This window comes from Typopeltis vanoorti, chromosome 23 (assembly GCF_054136105.1).
Source record: "Typopeltis vanoorti isolate ZY-2024b chromosome 23, IOZ_Tvanoo_1.0, whole genome shotgun sequence".
Classification (NCBI taxonomy): Eukaryota; Metazoa; Arthropoda; class Arachnida; order Uropygi; family Thelyphonidae; genus Typopeltis; species Typopeltis vanoorti.
In genome coordinates, this window is record NC_143571.1 from 16,585,663 (window position 1) to 16,613,225 (window position 27,563).

General features: G+C 35.5%; 1 protein-coding gene across 3 annotated transcripts in view; it reads right to left on the bottom strand.

Moving 5' to 3' along the window:
* LOC150093655 (uncharacterized) overlaps positions 1 to 27,563 on the bottom strand; it is a 234,499-nt gene that overhangs the window by 194,426 nt on the left and 12,510 nt on the right. The gene's annotated exons all lie outside the window — the stretch shown is intronic.

Below are 27,563 nucleotides of genomic sequence, written 5' to 3' on the forward strand. Positions count from 1 at the left end.
GAGGATAGTAATTTTCCAGATGGAAGACTTACCTTCTCCTCCAAATATCAAAACATGGTACTTCTCCATTCCAAGCTTTTGAAGTTTTATAAAATCCTAATAAATTTCTGGAAATCCAAATGTATCACCACAAATGCCAAAATTCATCTTTCCAAAGAATATATTTTACATATGGTTTCCAGATAATGAATATCACTACCCAACATAAAATTAATAATAGCTTTCACATAATTTATTTAAATCAATATTAAGACATCTGGTCAGCCAGGTGGTTAGCGTACCCACTCTACAACCAACAGGCTGCAGGTTCAAATCCCACCATGGACATGGGCGTTTGTGATTGACTTTAGGTGGGAGATAAATTTCAATGCCTGGTGCGAGACCACAACCACCCTGCTTATTGGAAGCCTGAAGTGGTTTAAAAATTCCATGTCTAGAGTAGGGCTTCTGGGCTATATAAAAAATTAAAAATACAAAACATATATGAACTGATAAACAGTAATAAATTCTTAGATCAGCCACATTACAAAATGTACTATAGATTTGCAAATAATAGTGTGTGAGCAAGTTCTTTGCATGGAGTGGAATGCATTGCTTGCATGTGTTGTGAATGTAGATGCATTGAACCATTTTAAGGCATGGTTAGATGAGTATTGTGTGTACTTCCCACGATGAGCGACTCCATGGAGGTCAGATGTCAAAAACAACCTTTCATGAGTGATTTGTAAGAAAAAAAAAGGGACAAATTGCATTCTCAGTACTATCATTCTTGAAAAAAAAAAAAAAACAGCTGATGGTAACAGACATGCACTATGTTCAGTAGCTACAGATCTAGATGTTACTAGAAGAAATTATGATAACTAGTGTCAGAAGGCCCAACCTATAATCATTCCCTAATGACAAGGGGTAGCAGCCTGTACTCTTTTCTACTTATATTTTTGACAGAAGTAAATGAAAATCCCATTAATGCAGGTGAAAAAATCCTTTTACTTAATTTAGCAGGAAGCGCTGTTATAGATTAATTTGGTTTTTCTTCAAATCTATCCAATAATAGACTAATTATTCTAAAAAAGCAAATCATCAATATATAAGTAAAACTTTTTCGAAGACTGGATTTGTAAGACATTTACCAGTTGGCACATGAAGCAAGCTGTGTTGCTTTATTTAACAGACAATTCATCTTCTGGAGTGGCAGTATATAAAAATATGGATATATTTTCCTATTCATATTTACATAGGGAGGGAAAAAAAAATTATGCAGTAAAATAAGAAACAAAGCATAGAAACAGGTAAGTAAAGAAGTAACGATCATGTGACGTTTGTAAAAAGAAGGATGTTATTTGATATGGTGACTATAAACAAAACATTTCATTGAGGCGAGTAATCATAATGGGAGATATTAATAATCCACATTTGAGTAGGTAGGTAAAATCTCATGAAAAGAATGAAACTGATTGTTTATTTTTTAACGGTATATATTAGAACACACAAAAATAAGTAAATAATTTATTGCTGATATTTCACTGGTGTTATAACCAGCATCTTCAGAGCACAAAAACAGTGTCACAATACGCGAGACTATAACAACATGGCGTAATCAACGGACTAGTTAAACACAATTGTAACAGCAACACAAAGACTAGAGTCCTGATTTTTGGCGCCCTCTATCTGAAGGGGAAAAAAAAAAATTGTAGCTATCACATAAGACTAGAGTCCCAAACAGAAAAAAAAAAACTGGTACTAGTTTTTTCTTAAGATGATTGTCTCCCAGACATTAGGCAAATTTATACAGCCATATTTGTTGAGATTTGGAGTGTGTTTCAGGGCTTCTGTGCAGTACTTTTGTGTTCTTGCAGTTAATTTTGTGTGCAAGGGTATCCAGAGTATGGTCTGCTAGGCCTGACTTGCCATAGTGATAATGCCGGATGTATCTTTTGTGTTCACTGATGTTCACAGTTCTTCCTGTTTGACCGTAGTAAGCTCGATTACATGAGCAGGGTACTTCGTAGACTCCTGGATGTGATAAAGGGGGAATGCTGTCCTTGGGTGAGCGAATAAGGGTTGCTAATTTGCCACATGGTCTGAATGTGGTGCATAGTTCATGTTTATTAAGAATTCTTGAAATCTTTTCAGATGTGCCTTTAATGTATGGGATGGTGACTGTTTTGTTGTAGTTCTCTGTGGTGGATAGCAGGAGGGGTTTCTTAAGAGCGTTTAGTATTTTGTTTATCTTATGGGGATTATAGCCATTGGCCAAGAAGGTGTGGCGTAAGTGAGCCAGTTCAGCAGCAAGAGCATTGTCACTGGCACAGATTGCTCTCGCTCTGTGGGTTAGCGTTTTTAAAATGCCATATTGTTGAGAAGGGTGATGGTGGTTGTTTGTGTAAATATCTCCCTGTATGTGTAGGTTTTTTAAAAACTGAAAATGATAAGGAACCATCTGGAAACCATGTGATAGGTGTATCCAGGAAGGACAGACAGTTATTAGCTTCCAGTTCCATTGTAAAGTGGATTTTTGGATGTTGGCTATTTAAATGCGTTAAGAATATTTCCAATGTCTCTGGGCCATGTGGCCAAATAGCAAGCACATCGTCAACATAACATAGCCAAAGTGTTGGTTTGAGAGTGGCTGTATTGATTACTAGTTTTTCCAGGCGTTCTATGTAAAAGTTGGCTGGGGAGGGGAAGGAAAAGGGGGAAGCCCATGGCTGTCCCATCTATTTGTTTGTATATTTTCCCTTTCCATGTAAAATATCTTGAATGTATTGTGAATTTGAATAGTTCAAATATATCAGGAGGGAAGTGTGACTTCAGTAGATTGAGGGTTTCTATTAGTGGTACATTTGTGAATAGTGAGGTGATATCAAAGCTTAGTATTACGTCTGAGCTTTTTAGGGTATGGTGTTGTAAGATGCTTTTTAGGTGGGCTGAATTTTTGACAAAGGAGAGAGAATTGTTTGTGACAGTGGCTAGTAGCTTAGCTAAATGTCTAGCCAGTTTGTATGTGGGACTATTTATACTGTCCACAATTGGGCGTAAGGGTGTACCTTGTTTGTGAATTTTTGGTGCTCCATAAATCCTAGGTGTTTTGACATGGAAAAGCTCGAGTTTGTTTACTGTGTCTTTGGGCCAGGAAGTGAAATATCTATACGTTTAAGAATGAAACTGAATTTATTGACTGTTGCAACACAATTTCCTCAAGCAGCATGTAACAGAAGGAACTCTAGATCAAAGAGCAAGATTTGATTATAGTGTCAGAGGGCATTTCAGTTAAATGACATAACTATTCTGCCTCCAGTTGGTGACAGTGATCATGTAGTACTCACTTGGGAAGTGACTAAGTTTATGAATGTTCCATGCAGAAAAAGGTTACATGATGAACTACAAAGAAGGAAATTATGACCAAACTGAGGAGTATACAGAGCTCATTACAATGGGAAGAATATCAACAATGCATGGGAAACATTTAAAAAAATACTTAAATGATGATGCAATATCAGGAATTGTCCCAGGAGTTCTAAAAATAAATATGGTAGGAGTCAAATGGATGTGTAATCTTATTAAGCAAGATATTCGTAAGAAAAGAATGATGTGGAGGGAATACTGTGTGCGCAAGGATGATGTCAGTTATGAAAATTATAAGCAGCGTTAGAATAGTCAACTGTCGTACGGAAAGCAGAGCATGAAAAGAAACTGGCTCTTTGTGCTAAAGACAACGCAAGAATTCCATCGATATGCTGCTAGTAAAAGAAAGAATGAATATGAAAGAATAATCTTCTAAATGCAGATGGTATGAGGGCAACAGATGCAGAAGAGGTTGTTTAATAAGTGCCTATTTTCTTAAAAGGCTATCAACCTGGTATATGGAACATTGAGCTCACTGATACTTCAATGGATGAAGAACCTCGGGTATATGAGGATGAGATATTACAGCTGATGAACAAACTGAATAAGAATTCAGCAATAGGTACTGATGGGATTTCAGCACGAGTCGAGAGTGTTCAGCTGAACTGGCTATTCCTTTGACCAGGCTGTTTAATATGAGTCTCAGAATAGAGAAGATTTCACAGGAATGGAAAGAATGTACGGTAATTCCATTGCACAAGGGTGACACAAAGACTGATGTATCCAACTATTGACTAAGTTGGTATCTCAGCAGTGGTAATGAAGATTTTGAAAAAATTGGTTAGGGCTAGCATTCAGAAATGGGTTGAGAGTGAATCTACTTTGCAATGAGCAACATGGGTTTACTAAAGGAAGGTCGTGTTTTAGCAACTTGCTCACATTCTATAACAAAGTTATCATTGAACTAGACAAGGGGAATGGATACATCACGTTGGATTTTGCTAAGGCTTTTGACAGAATACAACATGGTAGACTTGCATAAATAGGAGAATATGGGCTTGGGTTATAAAATATCGACGTGAATAAGAGGATGGCTGACTGTACTGACATATCACAAAGCGGTATACGGAGAATGTGATTATGCAAGATTTAAGGTACCAGTGCTTGGTCTACTGTTATTTAATCTGTACATTAATGATATTGGGAATGATCTGACAAGTGATATACAGTTATTTGCTGATGATGCAAAGATAGATAGGATAATCAAGAATGCTGCTGATATGCAATACTTGCAGAATGATTTGAATAAGCTGTAATTGCGAGCATGAGAAAATGAATGTCAGTTCAACAACAGTAAATGTAAAGTCATTCACTTTGGCATGATTATGCTAGAAGGAACTGATGAGGTTTTTTTGAAAGATAATTGCAACACTGAAACGAATGTTCACATGTAAAGACAAGGATGTCATTTTGCCTCTTTACTCTCACCTGGACTATTGTGTGCAGGTCTGATCTCCGTTGCAATTCTGATATAGTGGAGAGAGTACAAAGGAGAGTGTTAAAATAGCAGGATTGTGGAATACTGATTATGAAGACAAGCTGAGAATTTGTAGACCACATACACTAGCAAAGAGGAGTGATATGATTGAGAATTACAAATTTCTGAAAGGATCATACAGAATTTCAATTGGAATTTTTCAATTTATGAAGGGTGAGGAAAGGACAAGAGGGCATCCTTGGAAGCTGAGAATGAATGCTGCTAAAAAGGGAGGTGAAAGTTAGATTCTTCTCTCAGAGTAGTGCATGAATGGATTTCCATTAAATGCTATGAGTGCAAGCAGTTTGAATGAATTCAAGAATAAGTATGATAGCTGGTGCATGTAGTATGTGGCTTCCCTCGATGAGTCCTTGACTCCCTAGAGATCTCTGTTAATAATATTCGTAAGTGATGCAGTGATGTAAACAAAATAAGTACTTGAATTTTGGTTGTTTATATTCATTTTATACAAACTTATCTGAGTAAAAAAAAAAAAATTTATCATTAACAATATTATTCAATGTAAATACTAATTCAAACAGTAAATGATGCTGAAGGACCCAAGTCCTCTCCCATACAAGGGAGCATCGAGGAAAAACTGTTCTGCACACTTGTCATTTAGTGCAGTAATGAACCTAGAGACTTCCAGATCACTTGGTGATAAATCCTAATCATTTACCCTGCTAGCTTATAACAAGGTAGTCAATTATGGTGATGTGCAGTGTGGCAAAACAGGGCCAGGAGACTGGCTTCCCTCTGTGTAAGAAGTATGCTTGCAAATCTTTCCTCCCACTGCATTCCTTTTATTTTTCTTCTGCCACACATAATGGATATCATAATAAAACAATTACTGGAGATCACAAAAATACAAAAAAGTTTTCTAATCAACTTTAACAGCAATATAAATGATCACCAGTCATCTCAACTGGATGTATTCCTAACAAAACCTAACAGCTCAGCTACCCAAGTCACACACACTAGGTGTGACAATTCACGGAACAGCTGCACAGCGTCACCCGTGTGGCGATTTGGTTGGAATCATGTTTGTACATTTTAACTAATGCATGCATAAACCTCAGCTGATAGAGCCATTTGCTAGTTGGTTATTGCAAAAACAATAGATCTACGTGTAAACTTTGGTATAAAAATGTGCAATCAAAATTTGGAGCAACGTGTTATCAAATTTTGTGTGAAAATCAGTAAAGCTACTACTGAAATGGTGGAGCTGTTGAAATCATAAGAGATTTGACCCTCCCCAGCCGGCCATGACGTCTCTAGATGTCAAGCTAGATCTCGATACGATTCTGTAACATCCATTGCATAACATGGATAAGAAGTGCAATTTTGTCTCACTATTTCATCCACCTCACCTGTAGTGAGATTAAAGGTGGGTAAGATGTGAATGACAACCCCAGAAGTGGACAGCTAAAAACAAAAATGACTGACACAAATGTGAACTGAGTAGAAGATTTGGTACAGTCTGACAGACAATTAAGTATGTTATTAATGGCTTATGAACTGAAGATTTTAACTGAAAATTTCTGCAAAGTTTGTGCCCAGGGTCTTGAAGGACAAACAGGAGCAGTGCTGGGTTCAAGGTGTGACTGATAGTTCTGCAAATAAGCAGATGTTTCTGAGAGAAATTGTGGGTGATAAAACCTGATGCTTCCACTATGATCCAAAAACAAAACGAGTTGGCCACGTCCGAAAAAAAGCACGCATGTCATGTTCGCAGTTCAAAACCATGCTGGTGTTTTTTATTTAATTATCATGAGGGGGATATAGCCCACTATGAATTCATTGAACAGGAACAAACTGTCAACCAATAATGTTATTTAGAGGTGCTGAAAAGATTAAGAAATTCTGTTAGGGAAAAAAGACCTGAATCGTGGCCTCACAAGTGGATCATCCATCTTGACAATGCGCGCTCATCTTGAGAGTTTCTGGCAAAAAAATCAATTATTGAATTAGTTAATCTTGCTTATTCACCAGACTTAACTCCCTGTGATTTCTGGCTGTTTCCAAAATTAAAGCCTGCACTAAAATGAAGATTTTCTGACATCACTGATATACAGCATAATGTGATAAAGGAACTCTAGAGTATTGCAGAAAAAGTTCCTTTATCACATTATGCTGGATATCAGCAATGGGAACACCATCTAAACCGGTATATAAATGCACTAGGGGACTACTTCCAAGGCGACAGGAGCCACTAATGTATAGTTCTGAACATAGGGTTTTTATGGGAATTAAATTGTCACACCTAATACACCTTATAGTTCTTTCTCCCACTAGAGAAGCACTCAAACATCAAACTAATATACCATTATCAGGGAATAAAAACCTTGTCCCTCAGTCTGTTTGGCTCAAAATTTTCTTGCTTTACTATGCTGCATTCATTTATTATTGTTATTTCTGATACCTCCAAGGAGTCTGAAGACTCATCGCAAGACACCTACAACTGTCTCAACCACTATACTGAACCTCTACTACGAATCATCTCCATCACCGCCCACCTCCACAACTAGTATTTTTTGTCTGTAAATTGTGCGTGTTCTGAAGGGCCGATTTGTCTGTATGCGAGATGAAAAACCCAAGTTTCCGGGAGAAAAAACCCTGCTACCTCCGTACGAGATCAGCTAACTCACCTTCGATTGAAAATCGTCCAAATAAAGATTCCTCCCGTCACGACGAGAATCAAACTTAGGCCTATTCCAATTGAATGGCACAATGTACCGTCATTCTTCCAATTGTACTACAGAAGCACTTAAAAAAAAAAAAAAAAAAAAAAAAAAAAAAAGCACAGTACTTTGCGGGGATAGCATCCCTATCTCCAGATGAACCGATTCCAGGGAGCTAAACCCTTACAAAGAAAAGACAACTCTCCCCGGGAGTCCCATCGCGTTACGCACTTGGCCCCATTTCCCATTCTACCAGAATTTGGGACCACTACCAAGCCTTGGTTCTCAATAAATACATGTGTTTGTCTCTGAGTATACTGTAGTGTAACTTTGTAAATATATCCAAGTTCCATACTGTACAGTTTTCCTTGTCTAAGTATGCTAGAATATAACTGAGCAAGTGTATCAAATATTGTACAATTTACAATAAATTATGTTGTTAGCAAGTTATCTATGAGATATGCCTTTATCATCACAATACCAGTATCAATGAAGGTCAGGTCCTGTCGTGAGTGCAACTAAGTAAATGTGTCAAATGTTGTATAGTTTACATTAAAATTTGTTGTTCGTAAGTTGTCCATAAGATATGCCTTTGTCATCATAATACCAGTATCAATCAAGGTCAGGGTACTGCCATCTTTGTTTGAATTGAGTTGCATATGGAAATTTTGTCCCACCCTTCAGCTTGGGTGGATCAGTCAAGCTTTCAGACCGTTGCAGCATGACTTGACCGGAGTAGTAATATGAGAAGGACGGTTCTCCCTGGTGATCGCATACCAAATGGCGCAGGAGAGGGGTAAAAGAGAAGGTGGTCGCTATGATGTTTGACCCACGCAAGTAAGGCTTTCAACGTTATGTGAATATCGTAGAGTACGGGAATCCCTGTGACCAGCGGGAAATAAGGTCAAGCGCATCCCAGCTCTCTCTCTTTTGTTCCTGGATTGTCTCGCATTGGGATTCTTGAGGTCGTAGGTTGGACAAAGGTGACAGAGCCTCCACTCTGGAGCTGGCTGGATGATGCATCATGAAGACAATAGATCCGAAGTCCCGTAGATCTACACCCAAGCCAGCCATTCTTAGAAGGAGGGACCATGCTTTCGTCATACAGAGGTCAAGAATTGTCGACAGCCCGGAGAACCACTTACCACTGTTTTCAGTTAAGGAAAGATGCATTCTATTGAAGAGAGCCAGCGTCCAACAAGACAACAACAGTGATGACCTCTGAGATAGATAAGTAGAAATTTTTCATTGCTAGCTGTGGATGAAAGGAATTTGGTTAAGTGATTGATTTAAAGAGAGAGCATTAATGATAACATAAGACAGGACTGTAGCGATCAAAAATCTTGAACAATAAAATATTGTAGTTTTGTAGAAGTGCCGAGTTATTGTACTAACTAGGAGAATGTAGAGATTATTCAGAAAAGGTTTTGAAGATTAGCATTGGGGTTTAAATGATATTACTACTAGAATTTTGTATTGAATTTAATGATAATGCTGATATCCAAGATAGTCTATTAGTATTTAATTTAAAAGTGATTATTGACACATGTATCTAGCCTTGTAAGAAAATTTATTAGTTAATATCATTGATAATGCTAAGCATGGAATGATTGGGCCCAGTTAGTTTTAATATCTTAATATATTAACCATCTACTGAGATTGTGTAGTGTTCTAATCTGTATGTATCATATATAATACCTTTGTTTTCTTTAATCTAATCAAGCTGTCTGTGCGTGGAATCTGATGCACCGCTTATAAAAAGATTAATGAGAACCTTAGTGGGGAATTAAGGAATAAGACCTTGGCCATGCCTGCATTTAGGATATCAACTTGTGTTCCTTCCTGAGATCATCTCTCTTTTAACATAACTTATAAAATTCATTAGTCCTAAGAGGCACAGTCTCAAAATATAAATATCTTAGAACTTTTTGAGAAGCTGATCTCAGGACTCTGAGACATCAGGGTTGACTCCTCCCAGAGCCAATTCTCTTGTTAACCAGAGGCATCACGTGTTATCAAGAAAGGGTCTTATCAATATCGTTATATAAAATAACAAAATCTGTTGAAGGAAGGATTTGGGAAAGTAGGGTCCAATATTGCCAAGGCCATTGGACCCTACTTTTGTTCCTCCATGTTTCCACTATTCTTGAATTCAGGTGGTACTATAATAACAGCATCCAAAAGGCATGACTTACATCACTTGTCTTCTAATTCTTACACTGATGACCAAGGTTAAGTTTCCCTCATTTTAACTAAAAACCACTACTCCACAAGATTTAGTCTTTTACCAGGAAAAAATCAGATTCGAAGAAAAAAAAAAAAAAGAGAGAGACAACGCATCTGGTCCTGAAGGTAGTTTCCCTATTGTAATAAAATACTTGTGCTCAAGTACCACACCTATATTGTCTTCAATCTCCTATTCATCTGGCATCTATACTGCTACATGGAAAGAAATCTACCTTTAATCCCTTAAAAAAAGTCAAACTATCATCAAACTGCTCTCACTTCAGTTCTTTCAAATACTACTGAGAACTTCTTTACTACCTGGAGTAAAAAGAACTTTCTAATATCTTCATTTTAAATATGATTCTTCCATTGATGCTATCTGTACACCCTTTAATTTTTCTCAGAATCTCATATTTGTGGTATAGTCTTTGACTGAGTGCTTTATTAATAATCAAATTCTTTTAAACACCGTCTTATACAACTGCTAAGTTGAGTGATTTGGTTAATTTCTCATACCATATAAATTTATTCAACTGGCTTCCTGCTATACCCAGTTTTGCTTATTCCATTGTGTATTTCCAAATTTAATTGGACACGCATAATGTTTTAATTGTTCTATGAGTTCTTCATTGAGAATGTAGACGAAGTTAATGTTCCTTCCTATTTTCAATGATTATTTTTGTTGCTGATTTTCATTTCAAATCTGTTTACAGCTATTATACAATTTAAAGAACCCTTGAAACTTGCACTGGATGTGTTTAGGAGTACATAAAGTAAAGAGCTAAGTTTGATAGCTCCAATTCAAACATCAGATTTAATGTCACTTTCTTTCATAATGCAATTCATATAGATGAACAAGACTGGAGATAATGTGCATCCTTGTCCCTCATTTTTTTACATCAAACCATCTTTCTGTATTTACTTCAATTCTAACTGCTGACTTACAAACTTAACATACACTGTTCTTGCTCTGTATAATATTCCCATTTACCACACATAACTGTAGTGTTTTGAAAAACTTCTCTCTGGGCACCTTGTTATATGCCTTTACTAGATCTACAAAACTGAAGTACAGATCCTTGTCTTATTCCCATGATTTCTCAACTATTTCAGAGATTTTTTTAGAGTTAACACATAGCTCAAATGGTCCTGAAGACGACCTTAATGTAAATGTCAAAATGCATAATTTTAAAATTTTAATACCAAATGTTAGTTGACTCCATAAATCAATACAATAATGATTTTATAAAGGTTGATCTGTTAATGAAGCATGGTTATGATTCGAGTTGCCAAGAGGAGAGCTAACAATGAGAATGATGTGTTACATCATTACTAATAGCAACTGGTTCAGCTCATCTTCCAATTGGCCAATGAAGTTACAGAACAGAAGCTGAATTATAAACTGAGATAGGTCAACACAGTCATCTGAATTAGGGCAGCAGCAAATAAAGGCAAAGCGAAGCAAGAAAATCTTGATTGAGAGGTCATATGGAGAAACCTCTCCATATGACAGGCCAAAAGACACCAAACCTAGGTTTGGTGTCTTTGGGTCTGTAATGTTGAACCTCACAAAAGCACGTTCTGCTTATCTTAAGGCATCATGCATCACCGTAGAGTATTTGAGAATAACAGAACTATATTTTGATTGCTGTAAGTGGTGATGGTGCATACCAACAATTACAGGCTATATTTTGCCAGTTTGTGTGAAAATTAACTGTAATATTACTGTTCATTATGCCATCATTCATGATAGTGCAATACTAAAAAACTTAAAGCAGGTGCAGACAGCATAGGTGGAGGACTTATGGACATAACACCACATAACAAATACCTAGAAACTAGTCCCAAGTGCTTAGCAATTTTGAAACTTCATCTTAAAACAGAAAGTTCACTGAACTATTATGGAATGGTACACAGATCATATAATTGCAAAATTTATGGAAAACAGTAGACTTGCCTTATTCAAGGAGCTCTATCAATAAATTTCTATTTTTGTATATACTACTATAACAATTTAAACTACATACAACAGTGAAATTCATTCTAAGTACTGTGGGTTTAGTAAGCACATTACTACAGTGGTAATTTCATATGAATTCTCAATGAACTTTTACTTAATTACATTTTTATTAGTAAAATTATACCATGGCTTGAATCATTTAATGAAATGTGGCACTTATTTCAAGTTAAGCATTTTAAATGAGAAAATCAAACAGGGAAACCATATATAGTATATGCAGCAAAAATGGCATGTGGATAATCAATGAATTGCAAAAAGTTCATTTTTAAATCACTTCCTCAGTTCTCATCTTCAATATATTAGCAATTCCTAATGTTAATTATCTGTTGATTATTCACAGAAGACCGTGTACTTCAGATCAGGTTAGGTTGAAATTATAAATTTCATATTTTTATATCCCCTCCCTAACCAAGCACACTTCCAAAAAAAAAAAAAAATATCCTTAAATTATCTAATTTAAGTATTCTAAGCATTTCCCTAAAGAAAATCAATGCAAGCTTTAGAGGAAAGGGCTTTCATGTTAAGAAAATATATTATGTATGTACTAATTTATTACATATTCTATTATCTTAGTTAACTATTTTTTTTTTTTTTTTAAATCTGGGCCCAATGTACCAGGGGTTAGTTACTGTACCTGAAAATGGATGGCAAAGATTAAGCAACAATTTAAGTACTGGACAAAAGGTAATAAGCAATATATGAATATAAAAGATCACATTAGGAAAGTGATAGCAAGAAAGTACAGCATGAGCAAGGCTTGGCAAATTCAAGCAAAAAAAATCCAAATAGTTCTTTTGAAGTGTACAGTATATATCAGAGGGCCATATCATTACTTGAAGATTAAAGAGGTAATTACTGTTTAAGATTAAGGAGCTAATGAATTAGGTATTTCAAGCAGTGTGCAAGTACAGAATAACATGGATAACCAAAATCAGCAAGTATACCAGAAATTTCTGTCCCAATACAAGGAACTGCAAAACTTCTAGCACAGTAGTGCAATGAGTAAATGCTATGAATAGTGGCATGTTTTAAGGGAATGTTTCAGGCAGAGTGGAAGAAAGGTAAAAACTTCTGCAAACAAACTGTATCTGGAGTGGTGTCTTGAGAACAGTTCCTTCTAAACTTAGTTTAGTATATCCACGGGAACAGACAAAGTATTGCAACTTTAGAAGTAGTTTCAAGCTCAAAGAACACTTACAGCAGCTACATCCAGATCAGCAGAAGTGAAGCTCAGAAGAACTGTCACATCTTTACTAAAAGATCATAAAAGAACATGAAATGGTAATTTCTTAAGGAATATAAGAAACAGAACATATCTGGCATAGTAATATATAGGAAATTTTGGGATATGAATCGAATTTTAAAAATGAGAATAATATACTAACATGGGATAAGAAGTATTTCAAATGTCAGAAACTCAATATTATATAAATGGAAAAATGAGCATCAACTCATTAGAATGATGCAAGGCTAGACAGGATCTAGAAAGAAAAGTGTGTAAACAGGATAGGAATATTAATGGATGTTAAAATTTCAGAATCTTCGAAAACATCTTGATTAAAATAAAAGCCACAATCAGTTTATACATCATACTTGAGATCATCCAGAACACAATTAAAATGAATTCTTGATAGCAGTGGTCAATATGAATGCCAAAGTAGCAATGTAAAAATATGTAACCATTGGGTTTCGGGAAATAAAAGAATGAAGTGAAAAAACAAATTCTCTTAAAGATTTAAGAACTGCTAATACTTGGTTTAAAAAATCATCCAAGATGCCAGCAAAGGTTGGTCGATTGGTAGAGCCTCTGCTACTAATGGCTCACACAAAAAGTTACGTTTGAGCACAGTTAGTAGTCGGAAGGCGATCAATTGTTCGATGCTGTTGGCACACTCTCCCTCGATGAGTCTTTGGGCTCCCTGGAGGTGTCACATAATAACCACAGAATGTCCTCGAGACTTCAAGGACCAAGGGCACAATTACTTAAAGTACTTTAATTTACATTGCAACCTAGTACATGGAAATAAAATTGATATTATGAATTAAAAAACACTACCTGGATTCAAGAATTGTAAAACTGGCAAACTGGAAAATAAGATAATGAAACGAATAGATGAATGTTACAATTGAAGACAGAAGTTCAGAGGAAATTAAAAAAGAACAAATTAAGTATTTATATAAACTTGACAAATTTTATTCTTGTTTTAATCCTTTAACCTAAGCAAACAGTTTCCATGTGAAGTAGCTCTTTACATCAATTACCTCAGTAACCTATAATGCAAAAATGCGATGAGCCACTATCCCGACCATTTTTGACTTTTGGGGTCTCACCAGCAGCATACTATGAAGATTAAATCAAAGCAAAAAGTAATTTTCTATATACAACTTGTAGAGTGGTCTAACACCATATTATAAAATACTTTGAATCAGAGACAGTTATAGAAAGTTTTAATCGCTAGGTTGTCCAGCATAAAAATACATATATACAGTCGGGTCTCTTTTTATGCAGTATACGTTCCATAGAAAACCGCACAAAAAAGGCCTAACATTAGGGATACGTTCCATAATTTTCTAAAACTGAAGCAATGAATTAAAATAAACCTAAAATCACATAAGTTTATGAAAATTCAGATAAATAAGAATGCCTATGTTTGTTTTAAAGCTTTATTCATTTAATTTTATTGAAATGTAAAAAAAAAAATCTTTTTTTACATTTTGTCATCAGAATTATCATCGCTATTAGACAATATTCGGCAACATTTGCGAACTGGTGCAAAATCACTTTCATCACCAGAAGAGATAGTCAGCACATCAGATCCGTATGGTAAAGGAAATGGTTATTCACAAACAGAATTAGCTTCACCCTCCTTCTGTGATGATTTTTTCCTTCTGATAATAATCAGTGATTAAACTTTGTGATGATGATTTCACTCATTTTTTTTTATACAGCTAGTGATATCCAGACATAATTCTTCAGCTCAAGGTGGAATTTAAAGGCTCGTTCAGAATTTGTGCCATTAACAAAAAAATGATTTTCCAATTTATTGCACAGTTCAAGACCTTCGAATTATATTTGCCGTGAGGGGGACAGGTTTTTCTTCTGCTTCACTATCATTTTCTGGATCTTCGACAATATCTAAAGTTAATCGATATCCAATAATATCATCGTCACTTAAGGCATTATCTACAAGTAATTAGTCTACATCATTTTGGCTAAATGTATCAAAACTTTCTCCACCAATTTCATTTGCCAAAGTAATGATTTCAGCTGATAATGTAGATGTTTGCAACAAATCCAGGCCAAGCTGCTTTCCAGCAGGCATTTAAAGTTTGGCCTTATTTCAGCGATAGCAGATGCAACGTGATTTAAGCAGTCCAAAATAAAAATTTTTTTCCAAACATCAGTTACTGTTAATGATTCATTTTCTAGTTTATCCAATATAAATTGAAAAGTGTGCTTAACGTAACATTTTTTAAAAGTAGCAATTATGCCTTGATCTAATGGCTGAATAATGCTTGTTGTATTGGGTGGAAAAAACACTACCTGCACATTTGGATGTTCTAAATGCAGATGACTTGTTGCATTGTCAACAATTAATAAAACTTTAAAATCAAGAGCTTTTTTGCTTCATATACGTTTCCACTTCTGATACAAAGCAATTATTGAACCATTCAGTAAATACGGGAGTTGTTACCCACGCCTTTGTATTAGCCATCCAATGTACCAGCAGCTGTTTTAGATTTTTAACTTTTAGAGCATGTAGTCTCAGAAATCTATTTACTAGGAGAGGTTTCAACATTCGATCTCCTGATGCACTGCTACAAAGTAACAACGTTACTCGATCTTTGCTTGCTTTTTTCTCAGACTTGGCGGTGCAAGTTCAACTAGGCATTTTCTTCCAAAACAATCCTGTTGCATCAGCGTTAAACACTTGATCGGGACAATATTCACCATCTTCAATAATTTTGGCTAACTTCTCTTGAAAATTTTTGGCTGCTTCTTCATCTGCTGCTGCAACCTTGCCTGTAATCTTCACGTTATGAAGTGCATTCCTTTCAATGGTTAACCGGATTTTAAAAATCCGGTTAACCATCCTTTGCTAGCCGAAAATTCTTTATCAGCCTGGGAAGTAGATGGCTCCAATCGCTCCAAAGAACTTTTTGTTCAATTAAATAATCACTTATAGGAATTCTTCGAGTTAATTCTTCAATCCAAATTACAAGCATTCGTACTGTGTTTTCTAATAAAGCATCTCGAGTACGATGATAATTTGGCACTTAGATTTTCTTATTGCTCTTATAGTAGATTCACCTAAATTAAAATGTTTACCAATCACCGTAGATCCCTCTCCTTTGCTTTTTTTTGGTGCTTTTTTATTCTCCATTGGGCCAAATTAAATCTTTAAAATAACAATTAGCAAAATTTAGACTTTCGATAATAAAAAGACAAACACTCACATGCAAAATTAAACTTCACGAACATTCACTGCTTATACGTTATACCAGAATGTGCTGCAACACGCTGTTCATTATGTACAATGGCGATGTATGTATTGGTCAACAACACGTGAAATCACGTGTTTTATAGGTAAAATTTTCCAACTGTTATACAAGTAAAATAGTTACCACTTTATTACCATCCATAATAAACAACTCATCCCACAATATGGATCGATTGTCACAGAGTTTCCGAAACTGTGTTCCGTGGAAGGCGAATAAGTGTTGCGTGAGAAGTTCTCCTGGAATTTGGCGTTTTAGTTTTCTAAGCATTTTTCATGAATAAATATGTTATAGTGGAAATATTGTGAGGAGAATAACATTCATGAATATGTCGAAAAGCTCAGACCCAGAACGTCTAAATAACATCTGTGTAGCAAATGTTAGTGACCAAGCCGTGTATTTTTAAAACGTGGAAGTATTCATGAATTATCATTAATTTTCACACACTGAAACCTTTCAACATTGGGGAAAAGGAATACCGCTGTTTATGACCAGTTATAAAAATTACCTGCCAGCCGATTACAACAATATGCAACGTATCCTCTGTTCTCAAAACTGAACGAAATAACATCTGCGTTGCAAATGTTAGTGACCAATCAGCAAGGAAGTATAAAGAAAATTTTTCCACTGAAATTGAAGATCAAGGTAGTCTGTATCCAGTTCTCAGATCTAGTAATATTGAATACTATCTTCACAGGTTTGTATTGTAAGGTGAAAGTGCTTGTTTTGAGACCGTAGTGCAGTTATTTTTTGAAAGTAATAGGTCTACAGATTTAAATTTTAATATGAATAAGAGACAAGGGACTTTGTTTAATTTTGGTGTTAAGAAATCTCTTATTGAAGGTGTTTGTGATGCAACAGATAGCGATTCATCTACCTCCAGACTACAAAGCAATCTCCAAGATGTACAAAAGGAGGGGATAACTATCAGCACACAGGAGAAAAAGTCTGCATTCATTCGTAAGTACTCATAATAATATTATAAATTTTTGGTGATCAGAATGGGATATGCCAATGAAAATCAGCACAATTTAATTTAATGACATTTAATTAATTAATAATCAATTATTAATAAAAATCAGCTAAATTAAGAATTATTAATTAATACATTACAAAATAACCAAGGTGTTCCATGAAAATTTCAGGATTTGTGAAGTGTTTCGGCGTAGGAAAAGTTTGCGAAACACTGGATTACCCTATTATTGGAATGGATTCTCCTTCTGTTGGCATGCACAGAAGTGTCGAAAATTTTGTATCTGTGGGCATACTATACATAAGTTTTGAAGTCATGCGGTGCATAACTTCAAATCCGCATAAAAAGATACTCCAGTGTGTGTGTGTGTATTTTTTTTTTGTTTTAATCCATTACCAAAACATAAGCAAACAAAGGAAACTTTGTTTGCTTATGCTTTAAAAGTCTGGTGCAAGAAGATTAAGGGCAAAATATTGGTTGTTGCTTATAGGCCAGGGAGTTCTGAAGATGATCTGGAAGGCATGCATTGGCAAATTAGTACAACAATGAGTACAGGTTGAGTGATTATGGAGGAGGCTTGAACTATGGAGATATAGACTGGAAGGAAAAAAGATCACAATGGCAGAAAAGAAATAGAATTTATATAACTACTGAGAGCAGCATGTTATGGAGCAGACTGGTAGGGGAAGGGAGTATTGTACCTGGTCTGGTCAGAGGATCAAAAGAGCTATTCATAACCAAGATGACCACATTGACAAAAGTGAATATGCGGTCGACTTCAGAAAATGCAAAACATGAGGAATATCAAGAAGGGGTGTAAGTGGAACTGCAAGGCAGGCGATTATGACGAGCTTAGGAGGCAGCTTAAATCTGCCATGGCATAAAATACTGCAGGGCAAGGTGAGGAGGGTCAATCAGATAGAAGTTAGATGGATGAGTAATATCATTTAGCACAAGCTGCAGAAGAAAATGCTGTGGAGGGTATAAAAAGAAAGTTGACCGCAATCTCATGAACATTACAAGGTTCAGACGAAAGATGACCAGAATGGAAATGAAGGCAAAATCAGATTATGAGAAGAATCTAGCCAAGCAGGCTAAAGGAAATACAAAAGCGTTCTTTCACTATGTGGCAAGTAAGAGGAAGAATGACTATGAAGATTAACCTTAATGAGTGATGCTCACGAGATGACAGAAGCAGATAAAATAGTCGAGTTACTGAGTGACCACTTTGCAAGGGTATATCATCCTAGTGAGGTTACAGCTTTAACATATGTGAAAAAACTAATGTGGTAACAGAGGTGGATGAACTGGAGGTTCTTAGGATATTGTAGAATCTCAATGTAAATACAGCTATGGGATTAGATGTGATATAAGCTCAGGTTTTGCAAGAATCCGCATGGGAATTGACAATATTGCTGACTAGGCTCTTTAAGTCTCAGCTCTGGAAGAGTTTCAAGGGAGTGGAAAGAGGACAAAATAATTCCCTTGCATAAGGGAGGTTCTAAGACTGCAGTAGCAAATTATAGACTAATCAGTATCTCGGGTGTGGTGGTAAAAGTACTCGAAAAATTAGTAAAAAAGAGAATTCAAGAATGGGTGAATAAGAATATGATACTGTATGAGTGGCAACATGACTTTGTGAAGGGTCAGTCGTGTCTTAATAATTTACTATCATTTTTATAATAGAGTAGCAGTAGAGTTGGATAAAGGAAATATTATACATTGATTATGCTGGACTTTGCAAAAGGCATTTGACAGAATATGCAAATTACAACAAATGGAGATGAATATGACTGGTTAAGTGGATGGCTGCTGGACAGATATGTAAGATGTATATGGATGGGTAGAATCGAGGTGAAAACAGGTGTCTAGAGGTGTGCCGCAAAGTTCGTGCTGGGACCATTGCTGTTTATTTTTTTTAATTAAATGATATAGGAAATAACCTAAAAGGAAATATTAATTTGTTTGCTGATGATGCAAAATTAGATAGAGTAATAATTAATCAAAGCTATGTGGACATCTCACAGGACGATTTATACAAGCTGCCAGTATGGGTAAAAGTTCAATGGGTGTCAGTTTCATATGAAGAAATGTCAGGATATGCATTTTGAGAAACAGATTACAAATTGTGCATCATAATGATGGCACCTTAACTCAGGAAATAGATGAAACCAGAAATTTAGGGGTAGTGGTAAACAGAGTTAAAGTTTAGAGGACATATTGCTAAGGTAGCCCATACTTGGCTATTGAAGAACATTAACTAGTAGAGATAAGGAAGTTATTCCTTTTTATAAGGCCTTAATCCAGATCTACAGCCAGATTAATGTGCCAAAGTCTGGTCTCCTGGGTTTCTTAGCGATGAGGAAGCAGTGGTGAAAATTGCTTGGAGAGTTGCGAATGAATGGAATGGGTCACCAGAGGCAATTGTTAGTGCTTTGTTAAAGGGTTCGAGGAGAGGAATGATAAATTGTGTAGAAAGCTTGGATCTCTGCAATGAGTTTTGATTCCACAGAAGCACCTGTGTGTGTGTATATATATATATATATATATATATATATATATATATATATATATATAAAAAACAATATTAATTTCCACAGTCTTATTAACATCTAATCAATCAACACCAAATTCTTTTACTTCAAATTCTAATATTTGCCCCCTTTCTATATAATGCTACACATCATTTACACCAGTATGATATATACACTGATAAAGTGCTCATTCATAATTCCACTACATCCTTTGCGATTATTCTGCCACCATTACTATCCAAGTGTCAACTTGTTATAATTATTCTTTCTCTTGCCATATAGCAAAAAATTCCATGGAGTTAACCTTGGCTTGACCAGCCAGTCTCCTCTCATACTGCATCTTTTCTTTCTTCATCATGCTTGTCACCTTCCAAGGCACTTCATACTCTTCATGGATCTGATCACTGCCAAATGTCTTGTACCTCCTCCATAGCATTTTCTTTTCCAACACAGCTTGCTTGATTTCACTGTTCATCCATTTCACTCCTATTTACTTGTCTAACCCTTGATATGCAGATACTGCCTTGTGAATTTCCATGCACTGTCAACATCTTTTCTGCTCAGTACATCATACCGATTCTAACTGACTATAGAGCTTCCTATAATCACCTGCTTTATACTTTCACATATTCATTCATATCCTATCCATTTTGGCAATAACCTTTTCTTATTTGAGAAGTGGCAAAACAAGTACCTCATGATCACTCTTGCAAACCAGCAACAGTGTCACCACCTCAACAACTACATCTTGTGAAGTTATCAACAAATATAAAACATTAAACCCTCGAGTTTTAGTCACATGCTGTTTAAGATATATATCTCCCAGAAATTCAAAAAACTCTCTCTCCTTCTTCCATTCTATATTCTTGTAATTAAAGTCTTCCTATCAGGATACCTTTTTACATGCCCAACTAATTTGCCTAAACATTTTACAACCAGTATTCTTTACATTCCCTGGCCTATAACAGCATCCTATCAGATATATTAGCCTGTAAAATTCATCATACATTGATGTCTTTGGACTCCCTAGAGATATGTCACATAATAATTTCAACTTCACCATACAGATTCAAAATCTGTGCATGCACTATCTACTTCCACACTTTGTGAATACAATTTCCTCTACAATCATTAACCATATAGCCTCTCCTCTTTTCACATTCCTATCCTTCTGGAAAATTATATCCTATTTCTATTCCCAACATCACATCTTCCTCAGACAACGATTTCACTTATTCCAATTATCTTTGGGCATACTGACTCAAACCATGCAACAAACTGAGCTCTCATTTCAAATACTCTTTACATTTGTGTACAATCCCTGTGTTTTTGAGGCCATTCTAGCAGCACCAACAATCTCTTTTCTAGCTACTATAACACACTTCTCTTCAATCTGACCACTCCCATTTCCTGATCCTGCCCGTCTTATCCTCACCTTCATGCATTCATTCACCTCCTGCATCTTCTCTTGTCATAGAATTTGTTTAAAACATACGAACAAACTTTTAAAATCTACCCTATAAAATTTCATCGTCTGCTCTAGCATAGCTCTGGGAATTGCAGCCAATATGGATTAGCTGTTTCTGCCCTTTAGTCAATATCTATGCTTCTGGATACTAGCAGAGAAGTTATATTTTGTATATGACCCATATATATAAAAAGGTTGCAAGGTCACATGAAAGGTCAGTGATGTGTGTGTGTGAACAACAGGGTATGAAGAAAGGAATCTTGAGATTTTTGAAACACTGAAAATTGAATTCTTTGGAAAAGGCAGAGTGAGAGAGGCTGCTCCAAAGAACAGACTTAAATGGAATGGAAGAGACAGAGAAATGGTTCAGCAAGTTTGAGAGCTAGACTGTAGATGGGTGTTGGTTAGCAGCAGTCTTTATTCTTATATGTTAGTTTTTTTTTTTTTTTTTTAATGGTATTGATTATAATACAGAATAATATGAAAAAAAAAACTAATATTTATTAACTTATTAGCTAATATTTTGCTGGTATTATATCTAGCATTTTCAGAGCACAAGAACAGTTGTCCCAGTACACGAAATTATCATTCTGTGTTGTATCAATGCTGTTAAAAATAAACCAACATGTATTGCCAACAAGACTTTCCACTCAATCGAGACTTATTCTTAGTTTTAGAGGAGATTAGAAGAATGACAATGGCCAATGCAGCAGAGCACTGTCCACGAAAGTATCTGTAAAACAGGAGGTAACGCAAAAACAATGTTGAGAAAGGGATTGAAGTGGTTCTGTGAGAGAGATCATTAACTAGCCCGCTTGCTTCTAGACATCAATTTTAGAGGATTTCAGTGCACTACCCCAAATATGTGAGAAATATTCCATGGTTAGGCAGATTTGGGATTTGAATAGCGGTAACAGCTGTAGAGGAGAAGTGTCTTAAGCAGAACAGTTTTTGGCAGTTATACAAGCTATGGCTGAGATGTAGTTGTACCAGGAAAGGAAATCTAATAATGTTTGGATATCTGGAATTCAGGAATGAGTGGAAAGGAATACTCTAATGGGGACAGTACAGCTTTGTGAGGAGCAAGTTTTTTTGTTGTTTTTTTTATTTACTCACTTTAAAAATAATTAAGATGGATAAATGAAATTACTACATCATAATAGTCCTGCCAGATTAGGCCATGTGGTGAGCTTATCTACTCTCAAACAGGCTAGAGGTTTGAATAGCACCGTGGAATGGATGTTTGTGAATGTCTTTATGTGCAAGATGAATTTCACTGCCTGGTGCAAGAACACCATCCCACTTACTGGCATGAATTGATTTTTTATGGCACAAAGACATCAAAGGTCATACTGCACCAGGAGAGAGGTTGCAGCAGTACATATGGTAAACTATTAGGACAATCACAAAAATCCATGCCCTTGACAGTATTCTTAAAGTCTTGAAGTAGCTTTACAAAGTTCTATATTATTGCTAGAATAGGGTTTCCAGATTAAAAAAAAGAATATAAGAATATTTTATGAGTTGGGAGTAACTAAAGAAAAATTAAAGCTGGAGCAAATGGCAATGGAGACTAATAACATGGTAAAGGATGGCTAATGAACAGACCAATTAAGCAGTTATTTCATCTGTTTATATGTATTACATCAAATGACTTGAAAGGGGAAGTATCCAATTGCATACTAAAGCAAAATTGGAAAGGACAATAAGTAATGGTGATGTAGAAATTCAGCAGAATCATTTAGATAGGAAGTATGGGCAAAGGATAATGGTACTGACAAGGTTAGAAGTATAGGTATGCTGGTGGAGAAGTTCAAAAGGTATTACCACAATCTCAGAGAAACACGAATAACAAACAGAACAAAAACATTTAGAGTACTATACACAGACTTAGTAATCTGTCACCTGAGTTCCTTGGGGAATATGATAATAGATACATTTAGAGGGCGGGATGACTGAGCAACAGTGACTAATCTATGGAGCATTTCTCTATAAGGACAAAGTGAAAGGGTTATGAGTTAGCAAGTTCAGCTGACAGGCAGAAAGATGAAGTAATGATAGAAACACAAGTCACTTAAGATGTCTGATAAGGGATCCTAAAGACATTTTATAATGGATAAGACAAAACAAGGGTCCTTTATAAATTAACATTAATTCATAGTCATCCTAAGACACTAAGCTTTCCATCAGCACCACAGAAGATGCCCTTCCTGGCTAGGATTCTAGACATTTGTTTAACTTTGAGTTACAATTTATATTGTATGCTTTAAAAGATGTTTGTGTGACATGAAATACTGGAAGCATTAAACTGCTTAATTCATTTCTTGTGCAGTTATTTAATTAAAAACACTAGTAACCAGCATCTAACAAGCCTTAACATGTCATGGAGATTTGTACATAATAATTAAAGAATAAGTTAGTGCTTCAAGAAGCACAAGTTGTATTAATTAGGGGAAAAATCTCCCAAAGAACAGAAACTGAATGCAAGAGGATAGGAAATGTGATGGGTAGTTAAATGGAACAACAAACATGAAATTATGAAACTAAGGTTTAATTTGCTCTTCTGGGCAGCAATTTCTTAGAGCATGTTTTGGTGCACTACCCAAGTTTTTTTGGAAACCAAGGATATGGATCATGTTTATATTTAGATGTTTCCTCCACTCAACTAAATGAGTAGTTAATTATACAGTTTTTTTAGGCATTGGCGAAAAACTTGTCCCAGATGTGAATGATCTCAGTGGAGAGAGAGAGTTATGATATCTATATATAACATCCATACAACCATCTGTATGGATGTAGCTCTAGATAAAGTTTTGATAACACTATAGCACATGGGGGGGAGTGTGATAAGTAGGTGTAAATTCATACAAGATTAGGGTCAACCTCTTTTTTTATACAGAAATATAAATCGGACAGATTAAGAATGTGTCACAGCATTCAGCAAATCTGAATAAATTCAGCTGCTTGCTTTACTTAAAATATGAGACTTATTTTGAGACATTCAGCAAGTTTCCATCGCTGCATCCATAGAGGACACTACGTTAGGTGTCTATGTCTCCCCAGGACCTTTTGAATGGGCAAACCACCCAGCTAATTAATGTTGTGAATTGACATGGCTAAATGATGAGCAAGAATGGAAAAATAATTTAAGATATTTTTTAATTAATAGTGATGAGAAATCAAACCAGAGAGTCTCGATACTCTTGAGACCAGCTCAATTTCTTGCATTGCAAGCCAATCTCAAGAGCTTCAGATATTCACTTTGATGCACACCAATCCGTACGCATAAGACAAAAATCGGAATCTCAAATACAACGGTATCAGTTGCAAAGATCTTTTATGAAAGAGACAATTTTGATGTTTGAAAGAAATGAATTGTGAAAATTGAGCAAATTCAAATCGAAGGCAAAAATCAATGTTAAAAATCTACATTTATTTTTTCTTAATAATGGTTTTTGTCCAAAGATCGTGAGTCAAGTATTTAATATTTTATTTTTTAAAAGAAAATAGCCCTGAATATCAAATATAGTTGTGATCTCTGGGAATTCCCGAAACTCTCGAGGACTATGACGTCAGTCTCAAGTGATATCAATTCTCATTCCTAGTAATTAATACTTATAAACAGTAAAATTGCAACATAATGCACATTATGCGTCTTGGGTATTATTGTCAGTGCACAATTCAGCGATTTGTTCTGATTAATTTAATAACAATGATATTTTGTATTTATTAAATTACTCCATAACGAGTAAAAACACTCTTTTTAAGTTATTTTAAGAAAGGTGAAACCAATAAGCATAGTAGTGAAGACACCAAACCAACAACAGAATCGATTTCTGCAGTCTTTTTCAAATGTAAAATGGGCATCTAAACACCGCTTATCGGGTATTAACAGCGAGTGGTTTAAAAAATTCCATTCATTAGTGGTGAAAGATAAGGGAATGATGTGTTCCACATGTATGAAATACAGAAAGAGATGACCCACAAACAAGGAAACGACTTATGTAACTATGCCATGCACAAGACTTGGAAAAGAAAGCTTGGTTGACCATGAACAAAGCAAGTTTCAAATATAATTGAAAAACGTATACCAGAAGAAACTGAAATAGGGTCAATTGAAAAATCAATTTCAATTTTGAATAACTTGCAGAGAGATGCTTTTCTGGGAGCTTTAAATCTATGTATTGGTTAGCTAAAAATGAGTTACCACATACATTACTTGAAAAGTTGCTCAAGCATTGGAAGGCAGTTCCTACTTAGAACATCTTAACGTTGGTAAAAATGCACATTATACTTCAGAAAGAATAATGCAAGAGTTGATTGATATTTTAGCATTAGAAATTAGATCTGAAATAGTAAAAAATATACATTCTGCAGATTGTTTCAGTGTTTTATGTGATGAAACTACAGACATCTCAGTTTTAAAACAGCTGATTGTGTACATTAAATATGTTTGTCAACTTAGAAAAAGAGGACAGGGTTAGTTTTGTATCAATTTGCAATATCATTGATGGCAAAGCTGAGACTATAACAAAATAATTAAAACCCTTGAGGCTTAAAATTTTGTAATCTGGTGGGCCTAAGATCTGATGGAGCAGCTGTCATGATTGGTAAGCAAAAAGGAGTTGCAAAACTGCTCAAAGATAAAACAGATGGACTCATGGTCAACTGTCATTGTGTAAACCACTGATTGGCTCTTGCTAGTGCCCAAGCAGCTGCTGAAGTGCCTTATTTAGTCATGTTTAATGATATCTTAAGGCAATTGTTTTCTGTCATCCAAAATTCCTTAGTCGGGATGGCTGGTTTAACCCAAATCCAAAATATACTGAACAGTCCTCAGAATAAATTTAAAATGGCTAGTGACACTACACGGCTGTCTCATGATTCTGCAATACAGTCTCAAAGAGAGAATGCATGCCGAGTGTTATAGCTGCATTGGAAAGAGAGGCCACCGAACGAAATGATATCACAGCTGAAGGTTTAAGTAAATATATCAGAACATACAATTTCGTAGCTTCACTAATGATGCTTTCAGATGTGTTACTGGATTTATCTAACTTGTCTAGATCATGACAAAGGCAAGATGTTGACTTAACTGAAATAGAGCCAGTCTTAGAAACCAGAAAACTATCCATCATGGAATTGAAAGACACTCCTGGCAGTCATTTTCAAAATCTTCATCAGCATCTTTCAGGTGAATGGTCAAACCTTCACATTGATTATTCAGATTCTAATGTTATTACATTTAAGACTACAATATATGATAAACATATAGGCACAGTTATTAAACACCTAGAAGCAATATTTCCAGATATGCCAATCATTTTCTGCTTTTCAAGACTTTTCAATGCAGAAAGTCATGATCAACATGAGGCTTCTCAGATTCTTTTTGATTATTATTCTAGAAATGGAAGTCCTGCAGTTTTAAACTATGACAGTACTAAACTAGAATGGGCAGTTGCATCAAAAATGATTAATGGACAGTCATACAAAAATCTAGATCCAAGACAAATACTGCTGAAATTAGTAACAGCATCTGAGCTCAAAGAGTCTTTCCCAAATTTAGCAAAACTAGCTGCTGTTGGACTGGCCATACCCATGAGCACAGCTGAATGTGTCACTGAAAGGAGTCGCTCTGCACTAAAAAGGATAAAAACCAGTATGAGGAATCAGATCCAACAGATTTTAATTCCGAAAAAGCTGCTGACAACTGGGCTTCTAAGAAGAGAAGAATTAATGCATAGAATTTTAAGCTGTGAGCATTACAAGGTTTTTCATTATTTAATGAGAAAATAAGAAAAATCCTAGTCTTGCTTGTTATAATTACTATATAAAATATTATCCTTGTTTGAAGTAATTTCTAATAAAATTACTATTTAAATTTATGAAAAAAAGGGTCTAACTTATTCAAAATTTTTGCATGCACGACTAATGCTTCATTCCACCCAGCTGGGGAGAATGCTGGGTGTGATCCTGCCTTTCAGAATGTCTGTTTTGCCTTCCAACTAGTCTGCATGCTCATGCTTAGTTGCATTTCTTTGTGCCCATGAAGATGAGTGATGCAAGAAAAAAATATTGGCATAGCAATTTACTAACCAAATAAATTTAGTCATTATCTTCAGTTGTGTGTGTTTTTCCATTAAACTTCAATATAAATACAACATTCTCTAAACCTAAACAAATTCAGCTACATCACAATTATCAAAATTCTGGGAAACCATATTCAGACCTTCAAGACTTAATTACCGCACCAGAAAACCAGTCAGGAAGGTAGGAGCC